This window comes from Tupaia chinensis, unplaced genomic scaffold (assembly GCF_000334495.1).
Source record: "Tupaia chinensis unplaced genomic scaffold, TupChi_1.0 Scaffold000160_1, whole genome shotgun sequence".
Taxonomy (NCBI): Eukaryota; Metazoa; Chordata; class Mammalia; order Scandentia; family Tupaiidae; genus Tupaia; species Tupaia belangeri.
In genome coordinates this window covers 705081-715654 of record NW_006159631.1, presented here as the reverse complement: position 1 = coordinate 715654, position 10574 = coordinate 705081, and positions in this window count along the sequence as shown.

The following is a 10574-nucleotide window of genomic DNA, read 5'->3' as shown; positions in this document are numbered from 1 at the left end:
AGGAGTCCAGTGATATAGCCATTACTCCAACTGCTGGTCCAAACTTCCTTTTGTCTTGAGATGACAGATTCTGAGTCTTCCAACTGTTCCATTCACTATTCATGGATATTTTGAATTTTTCTCCTCACTAACGTTCACTTAGAACCTCCAAGCTGATCTTTACAGTGCTTTTGAAGTCATGGACATGTGCAGAGTGGTGAAAATTCAGTTGTCTGACATAATGTTCCCAGCTAGTGTCAAACAGGCAATGCTCTGCCTTCCTTTAGCTCTCAGACTACAAACAAGTGTGCTTCCTTTGGTCTGCTTAGTGCAATGACTTTTGCATTTTTGCACTTTTTGGTGGTAATTTCAGGGCTATCTAGTAGCATGATCATTAAGATGACTGAATACCACATGGACAACTGTGTGGTTTGAGTCCCAGACCGGACAACATAAAAAAGATGCTGGGCACGCATTCTTATATTCCCAAAGTACTGAAAGGAGAATAGAGAAGAAGGGATTATGCATGACCATCCCCAGGGGTGCTTCATCTCTCTCTCTCTGCTAAAGAGCTATCTCATGTGTTCCTAAGCTCAAGAAGGCACAATGTGTCTTATAGAGAAAATATGTGTGTTAGAGCATCTTGGTTTAGGCATGAGTTGTAGTGCCCCTTCCCTGAGTTCAATTTTTTAGATAGATTTCATTTTGTTTTAATTTATTTTATACACTCAATCACTGTACATCACTTTGCTTATAAAGTGAATTTTTCCAAAATGGATACACTTCACATCAGTCCAATTGATGATATTGTATACATTATCATCAAGAGATAATAAGCCATTTCTATTTCCCATAAGTGTCTTTCCTCTCTTTTTTCTCCTTAATTTCTTTAATCACACTCTCTCTATTCTCCCACCCTCTTCCCATACTGTATCCAATATCCAAAACCATTTTCCATGATTCTATATTCTCTGACCTTTCAGTTTTGGCCACAGAAATGGACAGTTGGCATATATTAAATGAAGACATACACTGTCTCTTCTTCATGATCTGGCTTGCTTCACTCAGAAGTAAGTCTTCCATACTTGCACACTTTTTATCAAAACTCAGGGTTTTTGGGACCAGCAGTTAGTGTAATGGCTATGTTACTGGACTCCCATGTAGTCGACTGTGGTTTGAGTCCCAGACCTGGTGGCTTGAACTCAAGTTGGGCGCATGTGCGTGTGTGCCCAAGATCCCAAGAAGGGCTTGTGGCATGGCCATCCCCCATGAGGGGGTGATTTCTCGCTTTTTGTCTCTCTGTCTCTCTATCTTTCTGGTGAGTGCATGTGCCCTATAGCGAAAACCTCTCAAAAAACAAACAAACAAACAAACAAAAAACTCAGGGTCCTTTTTTTATAACTGAGTAGAATTCCATACAGTGTATGTACGAAACTTTTTCAATCCATTTACCTGTTCATGGACATTTGGGTTGGTTCCATTTCTTAGCAATTGTGAATAATGCTGCAGTAAATACAACTGTGCAGATGTGCAGATGCTTTTTCAGCTGAGCATTCTCCCGTCCTTTGGTTAGATACCCAGGACTGGAATTGCTGGATCATGTTGTAGTTTTACCTGTGGATATTTGAGGAATCTCCATATTCTCCAAAATGGCTGGACCAATTTACATTCCCACCAACAGTGTAAGAGAGTTACCTTTTCAACACAGCCCCTTCAGCACCTATCTTTTTTTCACCTATCTTTTTTTTCTTTTATCTTAGTCATTCTGACTGGGGTTAGGTGGTATCTCATTGTGACTTTGATCTGCATCTCCCTTATGATAAGGGATGTTGAGCATTTTTTCATATGCTTCTTTGGCTGTTTGTATGTCTTCCTTGGAGAGTTGTTTTTTCAACTCATTTTCAGAACTTTTAATTAGTTTGATCTTTTTTTGGTAAGTGACATGATTTACCTGTGTATTTTGATTATCAGTCCCTTATCTGAGGCATAATTTACAAAAATTTTCTCTCATTCTGAGGGTTGTCAATTCACAAATTTACTGTCTTTTACTTTGCAGAAACTTCTTTACATAATGTAATCCCTCTTGTCTTCTTTTGGAATTATTGCCTGTCCTTTGAGGGTCTTATTTAAGAAGAATTTGCTTAGCCACATACCTTTTAAAGTTTCCCCAGATGGATCTGACAGTAGTTTTATAGTTTGTGGTTGTAGGTTTAAATCATTGATCCACTTTGCCTTGATTTTTGTAAATGGTGAGAAGTAGTGGGTTCAGATTATCTTTCTGGAGGTGGATACCCAGTTTTTACAGTATATTTGCTAAAGAGAATTGTTTGGTACCCTTTGTCAAAATCAGTTGGCTGTAGGTTTGGGGTTATTTCTGGGTCTCTTTTTTGTTCCATTGGTCCAAGTGTCCAAGTGTCTGGGTTTTGGTGTTTTTTTTTTTTTTTTTCCCAATACCATGCTGTTTTGATTATCATAGCTTTTAATACATTTTGAGGTCAGGTAGTGATGTGCCTTCTCCTAGACTCTTCTTGTGCAGGATGGCTTTGACAACACAGGGACCTTTACAATTCCAGACAAATTCTTTGATGATCTTTTCTAAATCTGAAAAAAAAAAAGTCTCTGGTAATTTGATTTGGATTTTATTAATATATAGATTAATTTGGGTAGCATTTAGCATTGTCATATTGATCATATTAATTCTTCTAATTCAGGAATGTGGGATGTCCTTCCAATTTTTGTGTCATTTTCAATTTATTTTTTTTCCCTTCTTTTTTGGAGAGGTTTTTGCTATAGGGCGTGTGTGCTCTTGAGACAGACAGAGAGAGACAGACAGAAAACAAGAAATCACTCCCCCCCCAGGGGGAATGGACATGCCGCAATCCCTTCTCCTCCGTTCTCCTCTAGGGATCACGGGTATGCACACACACGCGTCCGGCATGAGTTTTAAGCCACTGGGTCTGGGATGCGAACTGTGGTCCACTACATGGGAGTCCAGCAACATAGCCATTATGTTAACTACTGGTCCCTTTTGTCCCTTTTCATAGTTTTCTTTGTGGAGGTCTTTGATTTCTTTGGTAATATTTATTCCAAGGTAAATTACACATTTTGTGGCTATCGTAAATGTATTATCTTCAGTTCTATCTCAGTCTGCTTCTTGGTCATATATAGAAGTGCTATAAATTTTTCATGTTGATTTTCTATCCTTCCTCTTTACTATATTCATTTATTGCTTTCAGAAATTTACTCGTGAATATCATTGGGTCTTCTGTGAATACAATCATGTCATCTACAAACAAAGATAATTTCACCTTTTCTTTTTCTATTTGAATGCCTTTTCTGATTGCATAGGCTAGGTCTTCCAGCACTGTAGTGAAATGGGGTGCAGAAAGTGGGTATCCTTTTGTTTTACCAGTTTTTAATGGTAAAGGTTTCAGCTTTTCTTCACTTAGAATGATGTTAGCAATGTGTTTTTCATAGAAAGCTTTTACTGTGTTGAGGAATGACCCTTCTATGCTGATTTGGCTGAAAGTCTTAATCATGAAAAGATGTGGTATTTTATCAAATGCTTTTATCTGTATCAATTCATAAGATCATTTTTTCTTTCTGTTAATATAATGTATTTTATTTATAATTTTGCATATGTTGAACCACCCTTGTATCCTTGAAATAAAGCCTACCTGATCTTGATGTATAATCTTTTTTACATGTTGCCAGGTATGATTTTCTAGTATCTTGTTGACAATTTTTGTGTCTATATTCATCTGACATATCGGTTTATAGTTTTCCTTCCTTTTCATATCTTTGTCAGTTTTAAGGATAGGGAGGATGGAGGCATCATAGAATGAATTTTGGAAGGTTACATTCTTTGGGATCTTTAGATATAACTTGAGTAGAATGGCGTTAACTCTTCTTCAAAAGTTTTGTACAAATTTATAGCTGAAGTCATTAGAACCAGAGCTTTTCTTTGTTAAGACGTTCTTTATTACTGATTCAGTCTCATTGGTTGTTAGAGTTCTTATTGAGTCTTTCCATGTCATCTTGAGTCAATCTTGGTAGATTATATGTGTCCAGGAATTTATTCATCTAATACATGTTTTCTCTTTTGTTGGCGTATAGTCGCTCAAAGTATCCTTTAATGATGTTTTGTATTTCTGTTATGCCTGTTGTTATATTGCCTGCTTTGTTGAAAATTTATTTTGTTTCTTTTCTCTCTTCTTAATTAGTCTAGCTAATAATGTTTATCTTGTTTATCTTTTGAAGGAACCAGATTTTGCTTTCATTTATTTTCTGTATTGCTCATTTATTTTCTATTTCATTTATTTCTGCCTGAATCTTTATTGTTTCTTTTCTCCTTGCATTTCTTGAATTTCTTTTTGTCTTATTTATTTATTTTTATATTTTTTATTTCAATTTATTTTATACATTCAATCACATATGTCACTAAGCTTGCAAAGTGAATATTTCAACATGTATAGATTTCTCACCATGCATTTGTGAATACTATACATATTATCTTCAATGGATAATAACACATTTCTTTGTACCATAATGCCTTGCCTCTCTATTTTTCACCTTAATGTCTTTTCTCAGACACTTTTTCTTCACCCACCCTCTTCCCATACTGTATCTTGTATTTATAACCATTTTCTATGTTTATATATTCTCTAGTAATTCAGTTTTAGCTATAGAGTGTGGACAGTCAGTATATAATAAGTGGAGACATAAAATGTCTCTCCTTCATACTTGGCTTGCTTCATGTAGCAGTAAATCTTCCATATTCATCCACTTTCTGTCAAAAGCCAGGGTCTTTTTTTATGGCTGAATAGTATTCCATAGAGCATATGTGCCAGAGTTTTTCAATCCATTTATCTATTCATGGGCATTTCTTGGGGGGATTCATTTCTTAGCAATTGTGAATAATGCAAAAATAAATAGTGATGTACAAGACTTTTCCAATTAAGAATCATTATGCGCTTTGGGTAGATACTCAGGAGTGGGACTGCTGGCTCATATGGTGGTTCTATCTGTAGATCTTCGAGAAATCCCCATATTGTTCTCCATAGTGGCTGGACCAATTTATATTCCCACCAGTAGTGTAGGAGAGTTCCCCTTTCACTACATTCCCATCAGCACTTATCAATTTTTTTTAACTTAGTCATTCTGACTGAGGTTAGGTGGTATCTTGTGGTTTTGATCTGCATCTCCAATATAATGAGGGATATTGGACACTTTTTTTTATAAGCCTTTTGGGTATTTGTATGTTGTCCTTAGAGAATGTTTTCTTCAACTCATTCTCCCATCTTTTAGTAGGGTTGACCATCTTTTCTCAGAACAGCTGCTTGTGTTTCCTGTATATTCTGGTTATCAGTACTTTATCTGATGCAAAATTTACAAAAATCTTTTCACACTCTGAAGGCTGTCAATTCACATTGATAACTGTATCCTTGGCAGTGCAGAAACTTCTTAATCTGATGCAATCCCATTTGTCTATTTTTTGAATTATTAATTGTGCTTTGGGAGTCTTATTTAAGAAGTCTTTGCCTACTTCAATCTCTCTCCAAGTTTTCTCAGTATTTTTCAGCAGTAATTTTGTAGTTTGAGCTCTTCAGTTTAGATCTTTGATCCAGCTTAGTTGATTTTTGTCTATTGTGATAGGTAGGAGTTCAGATTCATCTTTCTGCAGGTGGTAATCCAGGTTTTTCAGCACCATTTGCTAAAGAGAGCTCCCTTTTTCCCACTGGATTAACTGATACTCTTTGTCAAAATCAGTTGGCTGTATGTGTGAGAGTTTATTTCTGGGGTCTCTATTCTGTTCCATTGATCCACCTGTCTTTTTCTGTGCCAATACCATTCTGTTTGATTATCACAGCTTTGTAGTTTATTTTTGGATCAGGGAGTGAGATGCTGCCCACTTCAGTCTTCTTGTACAGGATTGCTTTGGCAATAGGTCTTTTATGATTCCAGACAAACTGTATGATTGTCTTTTCTAGATCTGTGAAGCATGTCTCTGGACATTTGATTGGGATTACATTATATTTGTAGATTAATTGGGACTGACTTGTCATTTTGATTACATTAATTCTTCCAGTCCAGAAACATTGAATGTCCTTTCACTTTTCTGTGTCATTTTTTATTTCTATTTTTTCCTTCTCAAAGTTTTCTTTGTGGAGGTCATTAACTTCTTAAATTTATTCCTTGGTATCTTTTTTTTTGAAGAGATTTTTCCTATAGGGCATGTGCTCTTCCAAGGGCATGTGCGCTCGCCAGACAGACAGAGAGAGAGAGAGAGACAGAAAGCGAGAAATCACCCCCCCCAGGGGGTATGGCCACACTGCAATCCCTTCTCCTCCAATCTCCTTTTGGGATCTTGGGCATGCACACACACGCACCTGGCATGAATTTTAAGCCACCGGGCCCGGGACTCGAACTGTGGTCTACTACATGGGAGTCCAGCGACATAGCCATTACGCTAACTGCTGGTCCCCTATTCCTAGGTATCTTATACTTTTTGTGGCTATGGTTAATGGAATTACTTTTTTCAGTTTTATCTCTGCCTGCTGTTCATATATAGAAAAGCTATAGATTTCTGTATGTTGATTTTATATCCTGCAACTTTACTGTATTCATTTATTGCTGCCAGAAATTTTTTCAAGGATACCATTGTGTCTTCTATGTATACAATCCTGTCATTTCCGAATAGAAAATATTTCACCTCTTCTTTTAATATTTGAATGCCTTTTACTTTATTCTCTTTTCTGATTGCATTGGAGAGGACTTCCAGTACTTTATTGAAAAGGAGTGGAGAAAGTGGGCATTTTTGTCTTATACCACTTTTTAGTAGAATGGTTTCCAGCTTTTCTCCATTCAGGATGATGTTAGCTATGGGTTTTTCATTGTGTTTCATTGTGTTGAGAAATGAACCTTCTATGCCAATTTTGCTGAGAGTCTTGATCATGAATGAATGTTGTATCTTATTAAATGATTTTTCTGCATCAATTGATATTATGTGGTTTTTTTATTTCTGTTAATAGAATATATTACATTTATGGTTTTATGTATGTTGAATCATCTTTGCACCCCTGTAATAAAACCTACCTGGTTGTGATGTATAATCTTTTTTATATGTTGCGGATATGATTTGCTAGTATCTTAGAATTTTTACATGTATATTCATCAGATATATTGGTCTATAGTTTTTTTTTTTCCTTGTCCTGTTTTTGTCTGTTTTAAGGATAAGGGTAATGGAGGCTTCATAGAATGAATTCAGAAGAGTTAGACCCTTTTGGATATTCAGAAATAACTTGAGCTGAAAGGGAGTTAACTCTCCTTTAAATGTTTTGTAGAATTCAGAGGTAAAGCCATCAGGACAAGGGCTTTTCTTTGTTGGGAGGTTATTTATTATTGATTCAACCTCCTGTATTGTTATGGGCCTATTCAGACTTTCTACATCCTCCCGACTCAATCTCGGTAGATTATATCTGTCAAGGAATTTGTCAATCTCATCCAGATTTTCTTGTTCGTTAGTGTATAGTTGTTCATAGTATCCTCTAACGTGTTTTATTTCTATTATGTCTATTTTTATATTGCCTGCTTCATTGCAAATTTGATTTACCTGGTTTCTTTCTTTTTTTTTTCTTTTCGATTAGTCTAGCTAGCCGTGCATTGATTTTATCTTTTCAAAGAACCAGCTTTTACTTTCATTTATTTTCTGTATAGTTTGTTCATTCAAAAAAATGTTTTTATTTATTTCTGCTCAGTTCTTTATTATTTTTTTCTCATGGAATTTTGCTTGTTTGTTTGTTTGTTTTAATTTCTGTTCTGTTGCTTTTCCAATTCTTTGAGGGATGATGTTAGATCATCTATTTGCTTTCTTTCCATATTCTTCTGATGTACATTAAGTGGTATGAACTTCTCTCTTATGACTGCTTTTGCAGTGTCCCAAAGATAATCTTTGGGTATTTCTTGAATTGTTGTTGTTGTGGCTTTTCCAATTTTCTTAGACATGATGTTAGGTTGTCCATTTGCCAACATTCCATCTTTTTTTTTTATATGCACTAATTCCTATGAGCTTTCAACTTATGACTACTTTTGCTGTGTCAAATACATTATGGAAACTCACTTATTTGTTATCATGAATTTCTATGAATCTTTTGATATCAGTCTTAATTTCCTCAGTAGTTGCAAAGTAATTCAGGAGTAGGTTACTTAGTTTCCATGTGATTGTATATTTTTAGATTTTTTTTCTAAAATTAGTATCAAGTTCAATTCCTTCATGGTAACAGAAGATATTAAATATCATTTCTATGTCTTTGAATATGTAAAGGCTGGTTTTGTGCCATGCCTTGTGGTCATTTGTTAAAAAGATTCCGTGTGGGGGTGTGAAAAAATGTTTATTTTGTCATTTCTGGGTGGAAGGTTCTATACATGTCTGTTAAGTCCATTTTGATCTATGGCATAGTTTACCTCCCATATCTCTTTGCTTATTTTTTGTATAGATGATCTATCCAAAGAGATAGTGGGGTATTGAGATCCCCAAAAATTAGTGTGTTGTAGACTCTCTTTTGAGATATAACAGTCTTTCCTTCATATATTTGGGTGCTCCTGTGTTGAGTGCATAGAAGTTCATAAGCATCATATCATCTTAATGAATTAGCACTTATATGACTATATAATGTCCTTCTTTATCTCTTCTACATTTTTGTTTTAAAGCCTATTTATTCTGAAATTAGTATTGCAACTCCAGCTCTTTTTTGGTTCCCATTAGCATAGTATGCCTTCTTTTAGCCATTCACTTTTAGTCTAAGTATGTCTTTATCTATGAAATGGGTTTCTTGTAGGCAGCAGATGGACTGTTTCTGTTTTTTGTTTGTTTGTTTGTTTGTTTGTATTTGTTTTTGTTTTTGTTTTTCAATTCAGCCAATGTGTGTCTCTTGATGGTAGAGTTTAATCCATTAATGTCTACTGTTATTTTTGATATTTCTTGAATTGTCTCTACTATTAAGTTGGCCATTTTCTTGCTTGCTTTTTATTCTTTTATTTATGTCTATCTAGTGTTATTTTTCCTGGCACAGCAATCTTTTCAGAATTTCTTGAATAGCTGGTTTGATCTTGATCAATTCAGATTTTGTCTGTATGAGAAAAATTTTATCTTTTATTTCCATATGAAGAGTAATCTTGCCACGTATAATAATCTCAGTTGAAATTGTCACTCTTAGTGCTTTGAATATACCTTTCTATTCTTTCCTTGCTTGTATTGTTTCGATTGAAATGTTTAAAGCTAACCTCATGAGATCTTTGTAAGTAACTTGATCATTCTTGCCAATTTTAGTATCTTTTCTTTATTTGTGTTTTTTATTTATTTATTTTTTTGCCAGGCTGGCTATGATGTGTCATGGAAAGGACCCTCTACAGTTGTTTCTATTTGGCATCCTCTGTATTTCTTGGGTCTGGATGTTTGAGTGCTTCTCCATATTGGAAAGTTTTTCTCCAGGATTTCATAGAGTAGATTATCAATACTTTTATTAGTTCACCTTCTGGAACACCAAGCATTCGCATGTTTGGACATTTAATGGTATCTCCTATATCTCATATATTGTCGTCCTTTTTTGTTGTTGTTATCATTTAAGTCTTTTGACTGATTTTTACAAGGTCAAATATTTTGTGTTCCACATATGCTATTCAGTTTTCTACATGGTTGATACAGCTTTTAATACTTTTGAGAGATTATTTGATTTCTTGTATTGTGGTCTTCCCTAAAAGTTTCATTTCATTGTTTTTGCTGGTGTCCATTTCTTCTTTCATATTGTGGAAGGACTTCCTCAATTAGTGGAGTTTTTTGTCCCTTTTCTGTTTTATCTCAGAGACTTATGTTACCATGAATACTCTGAATTTCTTCTCTGACATTAAGTAACTTCTATTTTTTTAAAGATTTTAAAGGGGTTGCAAATGGAGATGGACTCTGCTTGAGAGGTCTGCGATTGTCCTGTCCTATTGGGGGAAGAGAAGTAAAGAATTATCAAAAGAAATATGAAAAAAATCTTCTAAATTTCTGGCTAAGAGAAGTGAGATGGGCTCTGAAGATTGGAACTAGGGCTGGGGATGGCCTGAGACTCAGCCCTGCACAGGTTCCCTGACTGGGTAGGAGGCTGCAGAAGGACAGGAATTCTGCTTGAGAAGCATGAAACTGCCCTGACCTATGCAGGAGAAGAGAATCAAAGAATTAGCAAAAGAAAGAAGAAGAAAACCTACTATGTTTCTGGCTCAGAGAAGGGCTGTAGGCTTTGAGGTTTGTAGCTGTGGCTGAGGCTGGGGCTGAGGCTGGGTTGATATTCAGCCCTGCCTCAAGTTTACTGACTGGGCACAGGGCCGGAGATAGGGATGAACTTTGCTTGAGAGAATTGCAACTGTCCTGTCCTATAGGATAAAAAGAAGTAAAGAATTAGCAAAAGGGGACCAGCAGTTAGCATAATGGCTATGTCGCTGGACTCCAATGTAGTTGACTGCAGTTCAAGTCCCAAACACGGTGGCTTAAACTCACGCTGGGCACGTGTGCGTGCATGCTCAAGATCCCGAGAGGAGAATGGAGGAGAGGGCAT